Source organism: Lynx canadensis, chromosome A2 (genome assembly GCF_007474595.2).
Source record: "Lynx canadensis isolate LIC74 chromosome A2, mLynCan4.pri.v2, whole genome shotgun sequence".
In the NCBI taxonomy this organism is placed as follows: Eukaryota; Metazoa; Chordata; class Mammalia; order Carnivora; family Felidae; genus Lynx; species Lynx canadensis.
This window is the reverse complement of record NC_044304.2, coordinates 161,785,179-161,794,565: the sequence shown is the minus strand read 5'-3', so window position 1 is coordinate 161,794,565 and position 9,387 is coordinate 161,785,179. Positions and strand designations below refer to the sequence as shown.

At 42.3% G+C, this 9,387-nt stretch overlaps 1 non-coding gene across 1 annotated transcript; it reads right to left on the bottom strand.

The window, feature by feature from the left end:
• Positions 1-9,315: 9,315 nt before the first annotated feature.
• On the bottom strand, positions 9,316-9,387 carry TRNAC-GCA. Its single transcript has one exon. It is a non-coding gene; the product is annotated as a tRNA-Cys (tRNA).

The window sequence follows — 9,387 nt, the reverse complement described above, 5'->3', positions numbered from 1 at the left end:
AGCGTTTTGGTCACCAGGGGTGGTAAAGAAGTTCTAATTTCCTCTCCTCTTGCCGAAGCTGGTTTCTGAGTTTTCCTGCAAAGGGTGCAGAAGCAGAGATCACACACACCCAAGCGGGCAGCTCTGCTCAGGTGATGTGTTTGTCCCCTCCTCCCATCTTCCCACACGCCCCTCAGCTGGTCCCCGCACTCTCCAGGGTGCACTTGGTCTCCTGGCTGAGGGCGAGGACTCTGTCCTTTGCAGGTAGCCAGAGGGAAATGTGAGATCACCCCTAAAAGGACAATATTTTGACTGTTGGGTGATTTCTCAGCAGTTGCAGAGGAAGCCAGAAGACAGCACAATAACACATTCCGTATGTTGAGAGGGAATCACAGTCAGCTTTGAATTCTATTCCCAGCCAAACTATTCTTCAAGAACATACAAAAGCTGAGAGAGTTTCCTGCCAACAGACCCTCGCTAAGGCAAATTTTAAATATCTACTTTAGAGAAAAGAAAAATGATCCCAGAATGGGAGGTCTAAGATCTAAGAAGGAATGTTAAAGAAATGATAAGATATGTAAATAAATCTAAAAATCATTGACCATTTAAAGCAATACTAAGATCTAATTTATAGTTTTTTTTAAAAGACAAAACAAAAATACTGGTTAATAATAACATATAAAGAATGGAGTCATAAGAGTTAAAGTGTCTTTATGTAATTTGGGAGGAAGATAAAGATGTTGACTAACTTTAGAATTTTAAGATTTGAATACAGAAACTTCTAGTATATCATTTCAAAAGTTGTGATTTGGGGGCGCCTGGGTGGCTCAGTCGGTTAAGCTTCCGACTTCAGCTCAGGTCATGATCTCGCAGTTTGTGGGTTTGAGGCCCACCTTGGGCTCTGTGCTGATGGCCTGGAGTCTGCTTCGGATTCTGCGTCTCCCTCTCTCTCTGCCCCTCCCCCGCTTGTGCTCTGTCCCTCTCTGTCTCTCAGAAATGAATACATGTTAAAAAAAGAATTGTTCTTAAGAGTGATTTTGCCAAGCAAAAGAGGATAAAAGAATGGAGGGTACATGCTACTCGTGTTGCTAACCACGCATTAATTCTAATAATTCATTTGTTGATTCTTTTAATTTCCTATGTATATACTCGTATCATCTAAGTAGTTTGGAAGTTTTATTTCCCTTGTTCCAATCCTTACTTTTTGTTTTTCTACCTTTTCATACTGACTAGGACCTCCAGTATAATGTCGAATAGGATGTTGATAGCAGATATCTTGACTCATTCTGATTTCAAATGAAAAGTTCTCAACATTTCACCATTAAGTACCTATTGTGAACTATACTTTTAATAAGTGGTCTTTATCAAATTAAGGAATTTTCTATTTCTAGTTTAAAAGAATTCTTTTTATCATGGATTGATGTGAAATTTTATCAACCCTCCCCTTTGATCCATTGAGATAATCATACGATTTTCCTCTTTTAGTCTATTTACATAGTGAACTTCACTTATTGCTTTTTCTAAAATTAAACAAGGGGCGCCTGGGTGGCGCAGTCGGTTAAGCGTCCGACTTCAGCCAGGTCACGATCTCGCGGTCCGTGAGTTCGAGCCCCGCGTCAGGCTCTGGGCTGATGGCTCAGAGCCTGGAGCCTGTTTCCGATTCTGTGTCTCCCTCTCTCTCTGCCCCTCCCCCGTTCATGCTCTGTCTCTCTCTGTCCCAAAAATGAATAAACGTTGAAAAAAAAAATTAAAATTAAACATACTTTGCGTTTCCGATATAAATCCAACTTGGTCATTAAGTCCTACCCTTTTTATATATTTGTGAATTGGGTTAGATAATAATTTATTTAATTTCTTATACCTATATTTTATGAGATTGGTCTATGAATTTTTTATACCATCCTCGTTGGGTTTTGGTATTAAGATTGTGCTAGTCTCACAAAAGGAGTTGTAGAATGTATCTACCTTTTCTATTCTCAGATTTTTATGTAAAAATAGTTATTGCTTATTTAAGTATGAGACAAAACTCGCCAGTAAAACCATCTCGTCTGAATTTTTTTATCAAAAGATTTCAAATAACAGTTTGAATAAAAGAACTATTTAAAAACTTAGATGACTGACTATTCAGTTTTTCTATTTTTTCTTGTGTCAGCTTTGTTAAGTTGTAGTATTTTTAAGTCCTTGATCAATTTCAACAAAGTCCTTGGACTTTGCAAAGTCCTTGGACTCTTAAGACATAATGCATGGGTTCAAATTCTGGGTTCTAACAAGAGGGGCCTTGGCGAAATTGATAAACTCTCTCAGCCTCAGTTTTGCCATATATAAAATGGGCATGATAATAGAAATGAGTACAATGATAGTGCCTAGTTTGTGGAGAGGTTACAAAAATTAGATAAATTAATAATCTTTAAAGTACATAAAATCATGCCTGCCTCACAGTAAGTTCCTTGTTTATGCTTATTAGATTTAAAAATTTTGTATATATTAATTTTTCATAGTGCTCATTAAAGTCTAAAGAATCTGCAGTTTTTCTTTTTTGATTTATAATATTGCTTTATCTTTTTCTGCTTTCTTCTTTTTCTTAACAGTTTCACCAGAGGTTAATCCATCTTTCCTTTTCAAAAACCAACTTTGGCCTTGTTAAACCTGTTCACTGTGTGTCCACTTTCTATTTCATTCATTTCTGTTCTTTTATTTCTTTCTCCTCTCGTAGTGCTCTTTCATCCAGTTTTTTTTTTAACTTCTTGAGATGGATTCTTAGTTTATTTTTAATCTGCTTTTCCAGTATATTGCTCAAAGCTATACGTATTTCTCTAAATGCCAATATAGTGTCCATCAATGGATGAATCAAAAAAATGTTACACATACACAGTGGAATATTATTCAGCCATTAGAAAGAAGGAAATCCTGCCATCTGGTGAAACTGGGGGGAACTGTACTAAGCAAAATAAGCCAGCCAAAAAAAAAAAAAAAAAAGGTAAGTACCGTATGGTATCACTTATATGTGGAATTTTTTAAAAAGTCAAACTCATAGAAACAGAGAGTAGATTGGGGGTTGCCAGGGGCTGAGGAGTGGAGGAAATGGGGGGATGTTGGTCAAAGGGTAGAAACTCTCAGTTATAAGATAAATAAGTTTCAGAGATCTAATATACAGCATGGTGAATATAGTTAATAATACTGTACTGTATTCTTGAAAGTTGCTGAGAGTAGATCTTAAGCATCCTCTCTCTCTCTCTCTCTCTCTCACACACACACACACACACACACACACACAAAGGTAACTATCTGAGGTGATGGGTGTGTTAATTCACTTGATTGTGGTAACCATTTCACAATCTATACGTAAATTGTATCATTACATTGTACACTTTAAATATATTATGATTCTATTTGTCAGTTGTACCTCAATAAAGCTATGGGGGAAAGAAACTAAACAAATTTTTTAATTATTCATGATGTTTCTGCTCCCTTCTGTTCATTAATGAGAAAGGTATGTAAAAATTTCCCACTCAAATTCTAAATTTGTTTATTTCTCTTTGTTATTCTGTCAAGTTTTTGCCTTACATATTTTGAAGCTGTGTTACTAGCAGCATAAAGATTAGGAATTCTTACATCTTCCTGATAAATTCAGCCTTTGATTATTTTTTTTTTTAATTTTTTTTTTCAACGTTTTTTTTTTATTTATTTTTGGGACAGAGAGAGACAGAGCATGAACGGGGGAGGGGCAGAGAGAGAGGGAGACACAGAATCGGAAACAGGCTCCAGGCTCTGAGCCATCAGCCCAGAGCCTGACGCGGGGCTCGAACTCACAGACCGTGAGATCGTGACCTGGCTGAAGTCGGACGCTTAACCGACTGCGCCACCCAGGCGCCCCAGCCTTTGATTATTAATAACTGATCTTGTTGTCTCTTGTAACATTTCGTGGTTGTTTTTTTTTTGGTGCAAAAAGGTGATTTTATTAAAGCACGAAGACAGGACCCATGGGCCAGAAAAGCTGCACTGGGGTTGTGCAGAGTGACTGCTTAGACACTATGGAGTTGGGGGAGGTAAAGTCAAGAGAAAGTTTCTAAAAGGTATTTCCATATGCTAAAGAGGATTTGCAGATTACTGGAGGCCTAGCTATTGCCAAGCTAAGGTTGTTTTTCCCTCTAGCAAAGCATTATCATTAAGATAGTAGGGGGTTCCTGGAGATTAGGCTACTGATGAGATATTTGTAAACTGATGGAGACTATAAGTTTAACCACTTGTTTTCTGTCCTTTCCTTTGTCCTTGGGCAGCCAGGAGTGCCTGAGGAATATGGCATATATCCCACCTGAGTGGGGGGGGGGGGGTGGTGCTAGCTTGTGATTGGCCCTCAGCTTCCCTTATGGTTCCTCATTATATTCCCCCTGAAAAATTTTGACCCTTAAATCTTTAAGGTTGTTGAAGGTGAAAGGTCCCATCTTCTGTCGCTTCTTCCTGCTGAGTAGGGGCATAGAGATGTCCCTACCTATGGATCCACATTGGTCAGTCAGGAAATGTACAGGGGAGTTACAAAAGGCAGAGGAAGCTGAATCCAACATGGACAGTAAAGTCGTACCTCTATGGAGAAAGGTCATCTGTCACGGAGAAGTCACTGTAGTGATGGAGTCTGGGACACCGGTGGGGAAATCTGAAGTGGGTGGTCCAAGCGGGTGCTCTTTGATCCTTGAAATCCAGGGTGGGAGCAATATTTCGTGTCTTAAAGTCTATTTTGTCTGATTTCCTTTTGTTAATATTCTGCAGTCATATATTTTTCATCCTTTTAGGTTTTAATCTTTCTGTAACCTTAGGTCGTAGTTGGTATCTTTTGTAAATAGAATATAGTTCGTCGGTTGCTTTAACCCCAATATGATAATCTTTGTCTTTTTACCTGGGGCACTAAACTTATTTACTTTTAATGTAATTGCTGATGTATTTGTATTCAAATCTACCTCCTTATTTTATGCTTTCAATTTATAGTGTTTATTTATGTTTTTCTCCCTTTCTTTCTTTGTTTGACTGAGATTTTTATAATGCTATTATTTCCCCCTGGTACTTTGAAAAATATAAATGATGTTTCTTCTCCATATGCATAGCTATTTCTCAAAGTATATGGCTAACCAATGGCTTTACCCTCTACACAGGTAATACAAGCATCTTACAATACTTTTAACTCCACTTACTTTCCTCCCAACCTATATGCAGCTTTTGCCTTTTCCATTATTCCATAAGTTGTGTCAACCTCATTATTGTTTTTTTTAATACAGTCAACGCTCACTTAGATGTATTCAGATATTTACTGTTTCTCTGCTCTGTCTTCCTTCCTACATCCATCCTTCCGTCCAAATCATCTCCCTGCTGCTTAGAATATACCGTTTAGAATTTCCTTTAGCGCATGCAGACTGTGGATGAGTTCTTTCCGTTTTTATTTGTCTGAAATTGTCTTACCTTCGACTCATGAAGGATATTTTACCTGAGTACAGAATTTTATGTTAACAGTTATGGTATTTCAGTAGATGCAATTCCACTGCTTTCTGGTTTCCATTGTTGCTCTTGAAAACTCACTGTTGTGTCTCATTGGAACTCATTGAAAGTAATGGGTCTTCTTTTCATGATGTTTGTGAGTTTTTTGTCTCTGATTTTCTGCAATTTTCCTACAGTAACTCCTAAGCTGCAAAACTGTCTTAGCCTCTGTCTCCTCAAATATTCCATCTACTTCATTTTCTCTTCCAGGAGTCCATTTCAATGTACATGAGACTTTCTCATTGTATCCTCTAAATTTGTTACTCCCTATTCTGTGTTTGCTATGCTTTTCTCTCTGCATGCTTTCTAATGGACAGTTTTTCGTTCCAATATTCTAATTCACGATTTTCTCTTTGGCTGAAACTATTCACTGACAGTAACATGGACGTATTCATTGAGGTTTTTGTTTTTAAGTTTATTTATCTATTTTGAGAGACAGAGAGAACCAGTGGGGAAGGGGCAGAGAGAGGGGGGGGACAGAGGATCCAAAGCCAGCTCTGTGCTGACAGCAGAAAGCCCACTGAAGGGCTCGAACTCACGAACCATGAGATCATGACCCGAGCTGAAGTCTAACACTTAAGCGACTGAGCCACCTAGGCACCCCCATTGAGATTTTAATTTTAGTTATTGATTTGTAGATATAAAATGTCTATGTTCTCATTTCATATCCTCTTAGTTATTGCTTATGCTTTCCAGCTTCCTACTGAAATTTTCAAGCTTATCTCTTACCTTCTTGAAAACAGTAAGCATTATCTTTGTATAGTGTGTTTCTGGATGTTCTAATACACAAGTTCCTGTGTTTAGTTCTGCGGCCTGTTCTTTCTCTTGATTTTTATTGGTGGTTTTTGCCTCCTTGTGTACATAGTTATTCTTGACTGCCTACTGAACAATGTATTCAGAAATGTATTTGTGGGACTGATTTGAAGCCAGGTGGAGATGATAATATCCTTCCTTTGTTTTTTGCAGGTATTTGAGGGGCTCTAGCAGTCAAGATACCTTAACATAATTTCAAGGCTTGAGTTTTCTGGGCCATTTGAATGACACAAAGACCAGCTACAAATTCTTGCAGGAGCTTTTTTCATTCAGTTTACCCTCTAGGTGGGCCCAGAATTCTGACTTCTATCCCCTGGTCCTGAGAGACTTCCAGAAGTTCACTTAGGCTCTCCCCTGCCTCTTCTGGACTGAGGCCCAAAGCAGCTTCTCATGTAGACCTTCTCTTCCTGTTTCCCATTTGTTCTTTAAATTTTTTTTAACATTTATTTATTTTTGACAGACAGAGCGAGACAGAGCAGGAGTGGGGGAGGGGCAGAGAGAGAGGAGGGACACAGAATCCAAAGCAGGCTCCAGGCTCTGAGCTGTCAGCACAGAGCCCGACGCAGGGCTCGAACTCACGAACGGCAAGACCGTGACCTGAGACGAAGTCCCACGCTTAATCAACCTAGCCACCCAGCCGCCCCATGTTTCGCATTTGTTCTGAATCTCCACCCATCTAACTAGTTCGCTATCTAACTAGTTAGTTCCTATCTAACCAGTGAGCTCTTTGAGGCTTTTTAAGTTTTTTAATTTATTTTGACAGAGAGAGAGAGAGAGAGCATGCACGCATGTGTAGGGGAGGGGCAGGGGGGGAGAGAGAGAATCCCAAGCAGGCTCTGCACTGTCAGCACAGAGCCCGATGTGGGGCTCGGGCTCACAGACTGCACGGTCGTGACCTGAGCTGAAACCAAGAGTCAGACACTTAACCAGTTGAGCCACCCTGGCGTCCCAAAGCCCTTTGAGGCTTTTAATGAGCTGTTTGGCAATATTTCCCAGCTTCTTTACTTGTCCTCCTAGGAAAGATCGTTTCAAATTACTTTTCTCTTTAAGGAACATGGAGATTGCTCTGCAAGATTCTTTTTTTAATTAATGTTTTTATTTTTTTATTTTTGAGACAGAGAGAGAGAGACAGAGACAGAGTGTGAGCTGGGGGAGGGGCACAGAGTGTGGGAGACACAGAATCCCAAGCAGACTCCAGGCTCCGAGCTAGCAGCCCAGAGCCCGACGCGGCGCTCGAACTCACGAACGGCGAGATCATGACCTGAGCCGAAGTCGGAGGCCTAACCGACAGAGCCACCAGGCGCCCCTCTGCAGGATTCTTCATGCCCGCCCTGCGTTTTAAGGAGGGAGCAGGGAGGATGCAGTGGGTCTAAGGCTGTGGTGGAGACAGCACCTCTGAGAAATCCCCAGGGGGAGAACAGAGGCTCTGCTTTTGATATGTTCTCTCATCCGCACAGTTCCCCCCGGGGGGTAGGAAGATGTATGTCCATCCTGCACACGTGGAGGCAGTAAGAGCAAAGAGATCGCCTTCTCTCTGGAGATTATAACAAGGTCGAGAAAAATGAGACATCAAGAGAAGGAAAGCGGTGTCCCCCCGCAGGCCATGAAGGTCGAGAGTCCCCAGGTAGGTGGGAGCGGACGGGGCCAATTTCGTCAGCCTCGCACCCGGATTTGAACCGGGGACCTCTCGATCTGCAGTCAAATGCTCTGCCCCTGAGCTATGCCCCCACCTGCCTATGGCTTCCCATCATCGCCTTTCCACCCAGGCACCGCACTCAGGATCTCTGCGCGCCTGTGTTTTGCTCTCATCGGGACGACTGTGGTTGTTTCTGGGAACCTCACACTCATCCCAGGGAGAGCCTCCTACCGACTCCAAGCCTCGGGGAAGGTGCTCACTGTGTCACTCATTCATTCAAGGACAAAGAACTTTCTGGAGGACATGGACAAGGAGGAGCCCGCTACATGAAGAAGTAGAGGAGGCCAAGGAGGAATAAGGCCAAGGGAGGAGTACGAACAAAGATTTTTGTTTTGTTTTTTAATTTTTTTTTAATGTTCGTTCACTTTTTTTGAGAGAGAGACAGAGCCTGAGCAGGGGAGGGGCGGAGAGAGGGAGACAGCAGAATCGGAAGCAGGCTCCAGGCTCCGAGCTGTAAGTAGGTATAGAGCCCGACGCGGGGCTCGAACTCACGAACCGTGAGATCATGACCCGAGGCAAAGTTGGACGCTTCACTGACTGAGCCACCCAGGTGCCCCAAGAACAAAGAATGTTTTTAATAATTTTTTGTTTTTAGAAAGAGGGTGGGGGAGGGGCAGAGAGAGAGAGACAGACAGACAGACAGACAATCTTAGGCTCCATGCTGAGTGCAGAGCCTGATGCAGGGGTCCATCCCACAACCATGGGATCATGACCTGAGCCAAAATCAACAGTCGGACACTTAGGGCGCCTAGGTGGCTTAGTTGGTTAAGAATCAGACTCCCGATATCGCCTCAGGTCATGATCTCACAGTTCGTGGGTTCGAGCCCTGCATCGGGCTCTGTGCTGACAGCACGGAGTCTGCTTGGGATTCTCTCTCTCTCTCTCTCTCTCTCTCTCTGCCCTTCCCCCACTTGCTGTCTGTCTCTCCCTCTTTCCCTGTCTCTCAAAATAAACATTAAAAAGAAAAAAGAGTGGGACACTCAACTGAGCCACCCAGCACCCCCAAAAATGTTTTTAAAGATTGGGTCAGGTGTATCTGCACATCAGTGAGGCTGGAGAACGAGGTCACAAGGAAGGTGTGCCAGGAAACATTCTGGAAGTCTAGATTCCTGCTAATGCAGTGAGGGTGCTCCCGGACACTGTCTGTGGGGGACAGCCTGTGGCACAGCATGACCAGCCGTGCCCTCATGGAACCTTCACCGCCACCCTAGAGATGAGGACAGAACAGGACCCAGACACCAGGCGCAGGCATGAGAACTGCTGGCCTCTTCTTTGAGACTTCACAGCCAAAAGTGACCTCGGCAAGGGGGCACCCGGATTTGAACCGGGGACCTCTTGATCTGCAGTCAAATGCTCTGCCCCTGAGCTATACCCCC